Genomic DNA, 14,231 nt, shown 5'->3' with positions numbered 1-14,231 from the left:
GCCATTTCGGACCATCGGTCACCCCAGAATTTTGACCACAAAAATTTTGGACGTAGCTTGATTTTAATCTTGGCTTGAACATGGAGGAAAAAGAATTCAAGAATACAATTCTGGATTTGCAGTATCGTGCCAATCGCATTGTATTCTCATATTCTCAGGAAGTACAGATACCAAATAAAATCCCAACCACACATATTGTTTTTCAGAATTGCAATAATTATTTCGAGGATAATAAATTAGTGCCCAACTGTCCTATCATGCGTGAACCGCATCCAAGAGAATATTCTGCCATACCCTTTTCTCTCAAAACACACATCAAGCAAAAGTCCAGACCTAATTATCAAACCTTACCCTCTACAATCATGTATCATTTTCTTCGATGAGTGTAACTGCACTCATCAACTACAAATTAGAGCTAAACGTCTCAACTTATAGCCAAAATTCAAAAGAGAGAAGACACCGAAACTAACATTACTGGTTCGACTTGTGAATTTGTCACCCGAAAAAAAGCTGTACCTCATATTTGCAAAGCCCAAATCATTTACATGGAACATACAGTGCAGAAGGAGGCCATTTGGCCCATCGAGTCTGCACCGACCCACTTAAGCCTTTCACTTCCACCCTATACCCGTAACCCAATAACCCCTCATAACCTTTTATTGGACACCAAGGGCAATTTATCACGGCTAATCTACCTAACTTGCACGTCTGTGGACTGTGGGAGGAAACCGGAGCACCCGGAGGAAACCCACGCAGACACGGGTAGAACGTGCAGACTCCGCACAGTGACCCAGCGGGGAATCGAACCTGGGATCCTGGCACTGTGAAGCCACAGTGCTAACCACTGTGCTACCGTGCTGCCCCATTTGGCTGATATTAAAATATATTGAGCGCGATCGAACGGCCTCGTCGCTCCGGACTTGGTGACGCAAGATTGTCAAATCCCGCGAGGGTGAGACCTCGTGAGGTGTCGTTGGGCAAGGTTCAGATGTACAAATTTAGTAAGTGAGCCATTGGGCTCATTTATATATGTCGGCACCTGATTCTCACAAGGCCCGGGAATGAATACTCGCCTGGGAGACCTTGCCAAGGTGCTGTTTAGGACTGGTCCACACAACGTGGACCGAGTGTTATGACACCTGGGTGGTATGGGCAGGGGTTGTCTACCAGGCCATTGGAGATCCCCAGGGTGGTTGGGCTCTGGGTAGGGTGGTACCCTGGCACTCCTGCTGGCACCCGGGAACCTGGTAACTGCCAACCTGGCACCGTGAGGGTGCCTGGGTGGCACTGCCAGGCTGGCCAGGGGCCTGCCAGGGTGCCAGTGCCAAGTTACCCAGGTGCCAGGTTTTCTGTGTCATGGGTCGGGCCCTGGGATACCCTGCCATTAAGAGGTGGGGTGGGGTGTCGAGGGCCCCCTGAGAGGTAAGTTGGGAGGGGTCCTGAGGCTGCTGTGGGGATCCGGGGGGGGGGGGGGGGGGGTTAAAAGGCGTGATTTAAAAATGGTGTACGGATCTCATCCTGCACTGACAAGCTGAGCTGAATGAGGGACATTCCTCGCCAAGGCCAAAAAAAAAGTCCTGTTTGATAGTGGGGTTGTTATCAGTGCTGTAAGCAGAGAACCACTCCACTTCCCTCGCCCAACACGGGACTCTTTTGGGTGTTAGATCGCGCCCATGGTCAATCAGACGTGAAAGACTAAACTAAACCTGGAGTGTAGTGAAGCAATTCTCCCTCCCTGAGCTAAGTTTCAATCAGTTTTGTTGCAGTGTCAAACTGGGCTCAGACACGGGATTCCGGCAGCATGTCAGAAAGAACACGGGAACAGGATTAGGCCATTCAGCCCCTTGAGCCTACTCCCCCATGCTACTAGATCCCAAAGCACTTCAGTCAATGATATACAGTCAGTCGCCGTTCTAAGCCAATGCGGTCGTCAATGTATTTCAGATGGCTGCATATGTAGCACTATCATTATCGTGAATAGTTAAATAGATCCTTAACCTTCATTCAGCCATCTATTTATTACCTACCAACATCAATACAGATCAGAGAAAAGTAAAATTGTTGGAAACAGAAACTGGTGAGCTCAGAACTAAAAACAAATAGACAAACTAACACATTTTTCAGGACTAAATCTGAAATTAGTAGAAGACTTCTAGTCAACGAAGTACAATTATGCAACTATCGTCACAAGACAAGGAAAATCCAAGATTAGAAGCACGGCTGACAATATAGTATGTCCCAAAACTCCTCTCAAACTAAAGCACTGGCCAGCATTTCACAACTTCTGGAGTGCCATGCGAGTATCTTTAAGAACTGGGGGTTTATCGAATAGCTGCAGTGATGTCAGAGTGTGGGTGGAGCTGGGCTGGCTATCTTTAAACAAAAGCTTGTGTGTGTGTGTGTGTGCGCGCGCGCGTGCGTGTGTGTGTTTTTAGATTTGTTTTGAGAGCTGGATAGCTGCAGGAAAAGCAAGCAGCTGCGTAAGGATCTCTCTGCAAACTAAAGACTGTCTCCAGATCATTTGGATGATTTTAAAGTGATAACTGCTCTCAGTAGAGAATTTAAACCGGATCTCTGTGTTTAAAAAGGGTCTTTTGTCTTATGGATGTTGCAAGGAAAGATTAAGGGTTACTTATAGAGTACTGTATTCTTTGTGGGGATGATTGGTGTTGATAGTTGATAGTTGTTGTTTACCGTGGTCTCATAAATAAACATTGTTTTAATTTAAAAGTAATTTACTTTGGGGTTATCTAAACCCTGGCCCATAACAGGAGAGGAAAAAAAAAATTGGAAATTGAAAGTTACATGATGCAGCCCCAAAGGTCGAGGGTCTGTGCTCCTTCACCAAAATTACGACGTGGTCCAAAGTTGTGTAACTGAGGAAGGGGATGTGGATCAAAGATTTGCATGCCCCTTTCAAGCTTATCAGCACCTCAAGCCGTCATATAGCTCAGCAGAAACGTGGGGAGATCAATATCCCCAGATTGCAGCTCCTGCCTCACCAAACCTACTGCATAACTGTTGTAAAACTGAATGTAAAACCGGTCCAAGCTAACTTTGGAGCCGTTAACATTGGCGTCTCACTCTGTTTTGCCATGTGGGGCAGGTTAAAAGATTTTAAAAACACACAAAGTTCCCGATGGCACAGTGGTTGGCTCTGCTGCCTTGCAGCGCCTGGGATCCAGGTTCGATTCCGGCCTTGCGTGACTATCTTGTGTGGAGTCTGCACTCTCTCCCCCATGTCCATGTGGGTTTCCTCCGGGTGCTCCAGTTGCCTCCCACGGTCCAAAGATGTGCAGGTTAGGTGGATTGGCCATGCTAAATTGCCCTTTAGTGTCCAGGGATGTGCAGGTTAACTGGGATTACGTAGATTGGGCAGGAGAGTGGGCTTGGGTAGGGTGCACTTTCAGAGCGTGGGTGCAGACTCGATGGGCCGAATGGCCTTCCTCTGCACTGTAGCGATTCTTGTCCCTAAACATCCCAATTTGTACTGCAGCATCTACTCTTGAAAATGTATCCTGTCACAGTCCACTTCACAGAATAGGATTTCAGTACAAAACAAACAAGTGGCAATTTTTCATTAATTCCCAGGCACAGGGTGGTGCGTGGTGGAAAATGAAACACTCCCATCCTGCGCATCAATTTGTCCAGATCCAGCACTCCCAGGATACAGATGATCCAGCCAGTTGCAGAACAACTCCTTTCAAACCAACAATGCACGTTAATCCCAACCTTACACAAGTACCCATATTCTGTCCATGGACCATGTTTCATCTCTTTCACCTGACAGCACCCCCCCCCCCCCCCCCCCCCAAGACTGGCAGCTTAACAAAAGCAGGACAAACACACAATCAGAACTGAGTTGAGATTTCCCAAGTATTTCATGTATTGCAGTCATTTCCATTCATTAGTCAGGGCATGATACAAACTAGGTGAAAGGGGAATTTGCAAAATGATTGCTTGACTTAATTCCAGAGGAATGTGGCTTAATAAGCTTCATAGCAAGAATAATATTACAATTGGCTGCAACTGAATAATACCCATTGAAATCAGATGGCCGGCGGTCTCTCATGTGCGGACAATTCTGCATTATTCAGAAGAGCTGAAATTATTCTAATAATGAAAATAAATCAAGTGGTAGTTATCCTTACGTATTTATAATTTAAAAGGCAAAAAAGGCAGTTCATGGTTTGAGTTAACGTTAGGCTCATTCGTAACAGCAGAGGGATTTCACACAAAGGAAATTCACGTCAGCAGCTTTATGATAATCAATCATATCTAAATGATGTATTTTTATACTTGCACAGCTATAGTGTGCTCATGGGGATGATACGGATTCGTAGGTGTACATCACATTCAAGTGAAGACACATTATGTACATATGAATTAATTACTTAAATATCGACAATAGCATTGCTTTAAAATTATTAGGCAAGGTTATAATCCCCCCAGCGACTAAAGAGATATTTGAACTTCCAGTGACCAATTTAAAAAGGAATTATAATATATAAACATATAATAATCTTCATTGTCACAAGTCGGCTTTAATAACACTGCAGTGAAGTTACTGACAATTGCGATAGATTTAAAGTTTAACACGTTTACAAAAAACTAAAAGCAATATTGACAACATTCGATCATAGATTTTACGTGGAGGCCATTCAGCCCATTGAGTCTGCACTGGCCCTTGGAATGAGCACCCTACTTAAGCTTACGCTCCACCCTATTCCCTCAACCCCACCGAACAGGTGGACACTAAAGGGCAATTTATCATGGCCAAGCCACCTGACCTGCACATCTTTGGACTGTGGGAGGAAACTGGAGCACCCGGAGGAAACCCACACAGACATGAGGAGAAAGTACGAGCTCCATGCAGACACCCGAGGCTGGAAGTGAACCCGGGTCTCTAGAGCTGTGAGGCAGCAATGCTAGCCACTCTGCCACCGTGTCGCCCTAGCAGGTTAGGTGGTTAGCATTGTTGTCTCACAACTCCAGGGTCCCGGGTTCAATTCCAGCCTCAGGTGACTGAGTGGAGTTTCTCCCAGTGTCTGCGTGGGTTTCCTCCAGGTGCTCCGGTATCCTCCCACATCCAAAGATGTGCCGGTTAGGTGGACTGGCCATGCTAAATTGCCCCTTAGTGTCCAGGGATGCGCAGATTAAGTTACGGGGATGGGCCGGGAGTGCAGACTCGATGGGCTGACTGCGCCCATTCTGCACTGCAGGTATTCTATGATACTGCAGATGTTTTAATGTGACTAACAACCCCACATCGCATACATGTACAGGACAGCACTCTCGTCACAGGATTTTCAGTCTTTACAGGAAACAGGCCAAGTCCCTCCTAGCTTCCAATCGTTCACGTCTCCCCAAGTCTTAACATTTGACGGACCACTGAAAAGACACTTCCCTCAGTCTTTGCAGAATCCCCAAACCAACTATCATGGCAAATCTTCAGAGTCTTTAGCTTGCCATGGGATACAGCTCTGACCAGACATCATTCTCCTCCCGCACTCTGTCTGGTAACCCGGAGCGGACAAGCAACTTTGCCCTCATTGCTGGCCACAACACAAACTCAGAGACACTGGTTGGAAGTTAACAGGGAAACAATGTTCTGTTGTGGATGGGTTTAGCGCTGCAAAACGACCCTGCTATTGAACGGATCTCGGTTATTTTTTTGGGCTAAGGCGGGGAAGACCCTGTCGAGGTTGCACTCATCTTCATTTCCTGCATGGAGGAGCTCCACTCGCCTGCGCAGGAAGAGATCAAGGCGTTCTGATCTCCCGTCCCCCAACACGCCCCCCCCCCCCAACCAACCAATGCCCCAACCTAGCAATTGGAGGTCCTTGAGCCCCCCTGCACCAAAACTCATAAGGGCAGGGCACCCGCTGGCCTGGGCCCGATCCCAGGCATGGGCAAAACCCGCCAGTCTGGTACCCTAGCAGTGCCCCTGCCAACACATGGGTACCCTGGTGGCACTGCCAGGGTAGCAGGTGGCATTAGTGCCAGAGTTCAACTCTGCCCAGTGACTGACCACCCTGGGGCCTCCGATCGCTTGGAATACCCCCTCCATGTGCCGTTCTACCTGGATCCCGTTTGAGGAGATAGATAGATAGAACAGCACAGAACAGGCCCTTCAGCCCTCGATGTTGTGCCGAGCAATGATCACCCTACTTAAACCCACGTAACCCGTATCCCAACAATCCCCCCATTAACCTTACACTACGGGCAATTTAGCATGGCCAATCCACCTAACCTGCACATCTTTGGACTGTGGGAGGAAACCGGAGCACCCGGAGGAAACCCACGCACACACGGGGAGGACGTGCAGACTCCACACAGACAGTGACCCAGCCGGGAATCGAACCTGGGACCCTGGAGCTGTGAAGCATTGATGCTAACCACCATGCTACCGTGAGGAGACCAGTGCTAAACTGTACCCGGGGTTTCCTCAGCGAGGGGATTCGATCCGGGACGCTGGTTAGATCCGGTGGAGACATATCTAAGTGTGCCCAAGTGCTGGGAATGCTCAGCAGGTCTCCCCATCATTTGTGGAGAGAGAAACAGGGTTAATGGACTGCAAATCCAGGTGCGGCTGGTGAATCACGGGCCCGCCCAAAATCCAGCTCCACGCCTACCCCATTGCAAGTCAGCCGACTCGCTCCGCCCAGCGTGATCTGGATCTTGACCGCAGGATTTTCCAAAGCACGTGACAATCAATGGAGAAGCAGTCACTGGTGTAAAGTAGCCAAGGGAGCAGACAATTGCACACAGAAGCAAGCTGACACAAACAGCAACGTGAGGACAATCAATTCATCTCCTTCCTAGTGATGTTGGTTGAGGGATAGAGGGACAGATATTAGCTCAGAGATCAACAAAATACCCTGCTCATCTTTGAAATGGCGTCCTGGGACCTTCGACATCCAGTCAAAAAGAGTGCAGATGGGGCATTGGCTTAACTTCCCCCTTTTAACGGTGTCACCCGAGACACCAGAGCAGCACTCCCTCAGCCCACTGCACTGGGAGTGTCAACCTTGATTTTTGTGCTCAAACCCCTGGACTCAAACCCCTTGAACCTGAAACCTTCTGTTCCAAAGGCGATGTTACGCACTCAGCCATGGCTGACGCGCCCATAACACAAGTCCTGACATGTGGCACTGGCTGCCACCATTGTCATTGCGGCAATGAAAACCTCATGGCGACTCAAGTTGGACGGGTGCAAGGATAAAGATGCAACGTGATTCACCGGGCCAGACAGCATTTGTTTTACTGCATACCGCATCTTAGATTCTAGAAAGGATGTACTTATGTGGATTAGCAAGATTGAAGTTCATAACATGGTTTTCTGGCTGGAAGACAACTCTGCGGTAAAAACTAAAATTAGATACCTTGAATAGAAAATTAGAATTTGAATTCATTTTCTGGACACATCTTACTATTGTAATGTGTGCTGGTGAGAGCCAAGACGGAGCATAATTTAAGGATATTGTAACATTGCAAAAAGAAAATTGGCCCGATCTGTTCTCTTTCAGATCTCAAAGTGAAGGTAATTATAACCTCTCTAGTGTTTCAAGGCCTGGCTTGGAATGTTACAGAGTTGCAACAGGATAGGCGATAAATTTCACAGCAACGGCATTCATACCAGACGTTCTCCAGAACAAAAAAGTAATCAAGGTGAGAATTAATCACATTCCAACATTTGGTACTAATTTCTTCAGATGGGCAATTTCCGCCATCTTATCAGAAAGTTCCCGGGTCTCCCCACAACCTCTCCTGATGTTTGTAGCACCTTCAGCAGAAGCAACATCAGGGTATTGCATTTATCATATTACCCCCAAAATACCAATGGCCCAATTCTTTCACTCAGCAAAGATTTCATAGATCATGGAATTTACAGTGCAGAAGGGAGGCCATTCAGCCCATCGAGTCTGCACCGGCTCTTGGAAAGAGCACCCTACCCAAGGTTAACACCTCCACCCTATCCCCATAACCCAACCCAACACTAAGGGCAATTTTGGACACTAAGGGCAATTTATCATGGCCAATCCACCTAACCTGCACATCTTTGGACTGTGGGAGAAAACCGGAGCACCCGGAGGAAACCCACGCAGACACGGGGAGGATGTGCAGACTCCGCACAATGACCCAAGCCGGAATCGAACCTGGGACCCTGGAGCTGTGAAGCAATTGTGCTATCCACAATGCTACCGTGCTGGAAGGGACGCAAGTCTTCGGTGCAAACCTCTTAATTCCTTTATGAAACCAGAGTTGAACAAGCTGGAGAATGAGAATAGTCATTTCTTGCTCCTGCATTCGAAAGGTTTGCCGAGGACTTGTTCACGAGACAAACGGGTGTGAACAATTTCAGTTTGCTTCACCGCCCGTCTGCTTTTATTGACAACTGCCACCATTTGATCGAAGAAATTGGAAACATGTCCCGTCGTATAGGTCACTGCTGACAGGTGCGTTAGTTTGAGTCAGCAGACATGACAAAAGGTCCCCACGGAAGGAAAATAATTAAGATGAATAACTGCTTTTAGGAAAAGAACAGGAGATCTTTCTTCACAAAAGACAGGAGGGCTGAGTCAACACATACATTCAGAAAGAGCCATTGTTTGGAGGAATGTAGCCCGCACCCAATTGACTAGTAACAGTCACCACGTTGTGATTGGTCTTATCATGGAGAAGGGGTTATTGTAATCCAAACGTCCTAACGTGACGACACCATGACCATGCCATTATTGCGAGTGCTCAAATATAGCCACAGTGACAGGCTGTTTTTCCCTGATTTGTGGATTAAAACAGATAGGTCTTGAATGACAATAGGTGGTTTCCCGAGTTAAAGGAAAAGAAGACGCAAGTCAAAAACACATTCTTAAAAATGTATTTTTCGTTACTAGGTTTCAATCTATCCACGATCAGCACATCATTGATTCACGGGTCAATTGGTGAAAGTCTTTGTGTGTTCAACCTCCTCTACCGCATCATGCTCGTAAGCATTTCGCATGCAATTTGTACCTCACATTTCAACTGCAAATACTTCACCATAGAAAAAACGGGAACGATAATGCATGTGCTTGAAGAATTCAAATGGCCAGGCATTTCAAGCCAGAGCATTAATGAAGCACAGTACAGTGTTCACGGAATAGGTTGGAGAGCTTTCTTCCTTCCCCCAAGGTACCCGGCCACTGAAAGAAATGGCAAGCACCAATTGGTTTATCTACATTTTTCTCCGCTCGTCTCATGAGTGGTCGACTGTCAAGAAAATATCGTACGAGGTGGGGCTCTCGAAAAAGAAGAGAGTACTGAAGGGTGGTCATCTAGATGTCTTTAAAGTTATGGAAGGGTTGGAGGGGACAGATCGCCTCTTTCTACACTGTAAGGATTCTATGATTCTATGAAGGGTGTCTCTATTCGCAGTGGAGTCTTAAAATTAGAGATCAGAATAGGAGACAGTAACATTTTGAAGAAAATTCTGGATGGACTTCTTCACTGATGGTTACAATTTGGAACTTTGTCCACAAGGAGTAGTAGTTGAGGCAATTAGCTGCCTTTAAGATGAACCTACACAAGAATATGAGGGAAAAGGAAATAGAGTACATGTAATTGTTTTTTTTTGTAATCTTTATTATTGTCACAAGTACGCTTACATTAACACTGCAATGAAGTTACTAAAAATCCCCTAGTCACCACATTCCGGCACCTGTTTGGGTACACGGAGGGAGAATTCAAAATGTCCAATTTGCCTAACAGGCACATCTTTCAGGACTTGTGGGAGGAAACCAGAGCGCCCGGAGGAATCCCACGCAGACACAGGGAGAACATGCAGCCTCTGCACAGACAGTGACCCAAGCCGGGAATCGAACCTGGGACCCTGGCGCTGTGAAGCAACAGTGCTAATCACTGTGCTACTGTGCCACCCCTACACGGTGTTGTAAAATAATCTACTATTCATCTTTTATTCCAGTCCCGGAGAAACTTACGTCCACGGTCGGGAGGCTGTAGAATGCACCCCAAAGCAAGCAGAGGTCATATCAACACTTTACGTGTGTACCGTGACAGAGTTGGCACCTGGGCACTTTGGCATGGCAGGGGAACTGCCCAGGTAGCATCTTGCCCATGCTGGGGATCCGGCCTGGAGGTGCCCTGTTCTTATGAGGTGGGGCGTGGAGGCTCGATGGCCCTCGAAATGGCGAGTTGGGGCGTTGGGAAGGGGGGGGGGGGGGTTCTAGAGATCGGGACGCCATTTTCTGGTAAGCGGAGATGATTATTGCAGGAAATCAGCCTAGGAGCGGCCTTGACAGGTCCTGCAAAGCACCTGGAAACATCCGGTTAAATGCACCCAACACGGGACGTGTTTTATTTTCGCTAAGTCACACCCTATATATACTTTCCAGAGACTGAATGTTCCTAAATGCCGGGACAGAAATAAAAGATGAATTGTAGATCATTTGCAACAGAGTGTCGGAGAAGCTTCTTACGTCAAGGGTTGGGAGGCTGTAGAATCCACTGCAAAGTGAGCAGAGGTCATCTCAACACTTCCCATCTCAATACTTTGCTGAAGAGGTGATTGAAGGAATGGAGAGTGCAGAGACATGGAAGGAAGTCGGACAAATAGGATGAGAACTACAATTTACACGCTCAGGGAATAGATGCCACGACAGACTGGTTGGGCCAAGTCACATGTTTGCGTGTTGTAATTCCAAACAGCCCCTCAAATTATGCTGTGGGGCAGCAGGGCATAAATGCTCCACAGGCCTCTCAAAATTCTCTACTGTTCATAGTTATAAACGGGTTAACGTTGGCTGCTAAAAAGAGCAAAGAGCAATATTGTGGCTTAAGCATTTCTCCCACAGCATCGCAGAATAATATCACAGTCTTGGTGTTCAGACACTTCAGATCATTCAGACTGCACGTCATTGATGCCCGAAATCTGTTCTCTGTTTGGCGCAGATAGAAGATTGATCCTACCACTCCCCCTCCCCAACACACTGTCTGATCTTATTCGATGAAAACAAAAATTAAACTCTTTTAAATCATTGGCTGAAAGTGCTGTTACTCGAGGACGATGGAAAAGTTGCCATTTCCAAATGTCACAGTTGCTGTTAATAGCCGCAGGCTCTCCATAAATATTTCCCAGTGATAATCTCAAACCAGCCAGCTCCCGACACGGTATAGCCCAGAAGCAATTAAGCCTCATTAGGTTCCCTGTCCTACAATTTTGGGCTTTGGTTGCAACAAGTTACCCGCACCGTTTGAACAATGTCATCTTTTTAAAATGGTGGAACCCAGACGAAGTGAACACCTGAATGTGGCAGTCGGGAAAGAGTCACCGACACGCCTACATTTCCCTGGGCGGAGGGGAGAACACAACAAGTTTCATGGCAGGTATACAGAACAAACCTCACTCTTGTCACCTCCAACCGCCTTCAATTTTACTCCAGTGCAAGTATAGAAAACAGACGGCAAGCAGCTCGAGTGAGCGGCTTGGACAACAGAACCCGGGGAAGAACGATAAGGGAATAGTGTAGATGGGCTTTAGAGTGGTTTCACAGGTCGGCGCAACATCGAGGGCCGAAGGGCCTGTACTGCACTGTAACGCTCTATGTTCTACAGTGGCAGAAACCAGAGAGCAAATGGCTGTCGTGAGGCCACACTGCCACCTGCCTGTGGGTATTTGCAATATTTAATCGGTGGGCTGGCTGCTCGAACTGAAGAACAAGGAGCTGGAGCAGGTTAATGATGGAGGAAACAGAAGAAGTGCCCAAACTATAATCGCATACACGACACGCCAGGGAGACACGAAGGAAGCGTGAAGGAAACCGGCTCGGATGGTGAACCTGACGAGATGTGGATCAGCAAAGGGGAGAAAGCAGGAACGGTGACAGGATATAAAAAGGCAAATGATGGGAACTGCACCGCAGGGGAAATGCATTCATGAGATTTGAGAAGTAGTTCTGATAATATTGGAGAAGAAATTTAAAGGGGAAAGTGGGAAACGGATACGTGAATGGGAGCAAGTGGGGAGATTTTCATGAAGTTGGCAGAGATGCTCCACATGCGTCTCACCCCCATAAACTCAAAGATGTGCAGGGTAGGTGGATTGGCCACGTTAAATTGCCCCTTAATTGGAGAAAAAGAATTAGGTACTCTAAATTTATTTTTGGAAAGTTGGAGAGGCGCACTTACCTTCTATTCTCTAACATTTTATGATTCGGAGTGCAGGAAACACAACTTCATCTTAGACCAGCTACACAAACCCCTCATTACACCAGTGGCACAGGTCGGTATGGTGGCACAGTAGGGTGGCATGGCGGCACAGTGGTTAGCACTGTTGCTTCACAGCACCAGCGACCTGGGTTTGATTCCCGGCTTGGGTCACTGTCAGTGTGGGGTCTGCACCTTCGCCCCGTGTCTGCGTGGGTTTCCGCCGGGTGCTCTGGTTTCCTCCCACAAGTCCCCCCAAAGACGTGTTGTTAGGTGAATTGGACATTCTGAATTCTCCCTCAGTGTCCCCAAACAGGCGCGCTGTAGCTTCATTGCAGTGTTAGTGCAAGCCTACCTGTGACACTAATAAAGATTACAATTATCAATAAAATGCAGTGAAAGCTATTCAAGGGGTCATAACTTTGAAAATCTCATGCCATGTGCCTCGCAATGTCAGAGAGATCTTCATAAAATTGAGCCTGGCACCTAGAGTAATGAGGTGGGAGTGCCACATCGTCAGAGGTGCCGTCTTTTGGATGACTGGACAATTAACTGATGCCCTGCCAATCCTCTCAGGTGGCCGTAAACGGTCCCGTGGCATTATTCCGCCCAACAACGTTGTTGGCACCCAGTGCCCTAACCAAAATGCATCGCCCGATCAACATTTAGGGAGACATATTATCAGGGTCATCACCACACTGTGGGAGCCTTCCGTGTGAAAAAATGGCTGCTGTCCTTCCCACATGACAACTGCAATTCAAAAACACTGAACCGGCTGTTCAGCTTTCCCGGATGTCCTCAGGAGATGCTTATCATAGAATCATGGAATTTATTGCACAGAAGGCGGCCATTCGGCCCATAGGTTCTGCACCAGCCCTTGGAAAGAGCTCCCCACTGAAGCCCATGCCTCCATCCTAGCCCCGTAACCCCACCTAACCTTTTTTTGGGCACTTAAGCCGGAGCACCCGGGGGAAACCCACGCACACACGGGGAGGATGTGCAGACTCCACACAGCCAGTGACCCAAACGGGAATCGAACCTGGGACCCTGGAGCTGTGAAGCAATTGTGCTATCCACAATGCCACCGTGCTGCCCCAACGGACATCACATTAAAATTGAAAACTAAAAGGAGCAAGATTTTCCAACCGTTTTTTAAAATAATAATCTTTATTGTCACACGTAGGCTTACATCATCACTGCAATGAAGTTACTGTGAAAAGTCCCCGGTCGCCACATTCCAGCGCCGTTTCAGGTCCACGGAGGGAGAATTCAGAACATCCAAATTACCTAACGGCACGTCTTTCGGGACTTGTGCGAGGAAACCGGAGCACCCGGAGGAAACCCACGCAGACACGGGGAGAATGTGCAGACTCCGCACAGATAGTGACCCAAGCCAGGAATTGAACTTGGGATCCAGGAGTTGTGATGCAACAGTGTTAACCACTCGGCCACCGTAGCATTCATTGGCTTAACAACTGTGATCTGAGTTGCTATGGCAACCGGCAGTTCGCCACGTGTGGTGTATTCTGGAGCTATGGACAATAATAGTATTCTGACTTCTTTCTCATCCCATGGCTGACCAGCAATGTCTCCCACTCTTACCGTCCGTCATTGGAGTGTGCCGGAAGGAGTCACATGTTGGTAACCAACGGACGCACCTTCGCCGGCCATCAAGTTTCTGGCTCCGAGGCGGGGGGACATTGCCCACTGCGACATAAAACCCGTCAACTGTATGTACATGCGGAAATGGTTATTTCAGGAGCGATGATGCATATGACGATGAGATGGAAATCTCGGGGAATTTTACCTCGTGGCATGGAGATCAATATGCTGTCAAGACAGAAAACGCTGCAAATACTCAGCAGATCTGGGAGCATCTGAGAGAGAGAGAGAAAGAGTTAAATGTTCAGGTCATTCGATGAAAGGTCACAGGCGTAACCCCGTTTCTCACTCCACCGTTGCTGCCAGATCTGCTGACTATGTCCATCGTTTTCAGTCCTTGTTTCCGAGTTCCAGCATCCACAATG

This window comes from Scyliorhinus canicula, chromosome 11, assembly GCF_902713615.1.
Source record: "Scyliorhinus canicula chromosome 11, sScyCan1.1, whole genome shotgun sequence".
Taxonomy (NCBI): Eukaryota; Metazoa; Chordata; class Chondrichthyes; order Carcharhiniformes; family Scyliorhinidae; genus Scyliorhinus; species Scyliorhinus canicula.
This window is presented reverse-complemented; position numbering follows the sequence as displayed.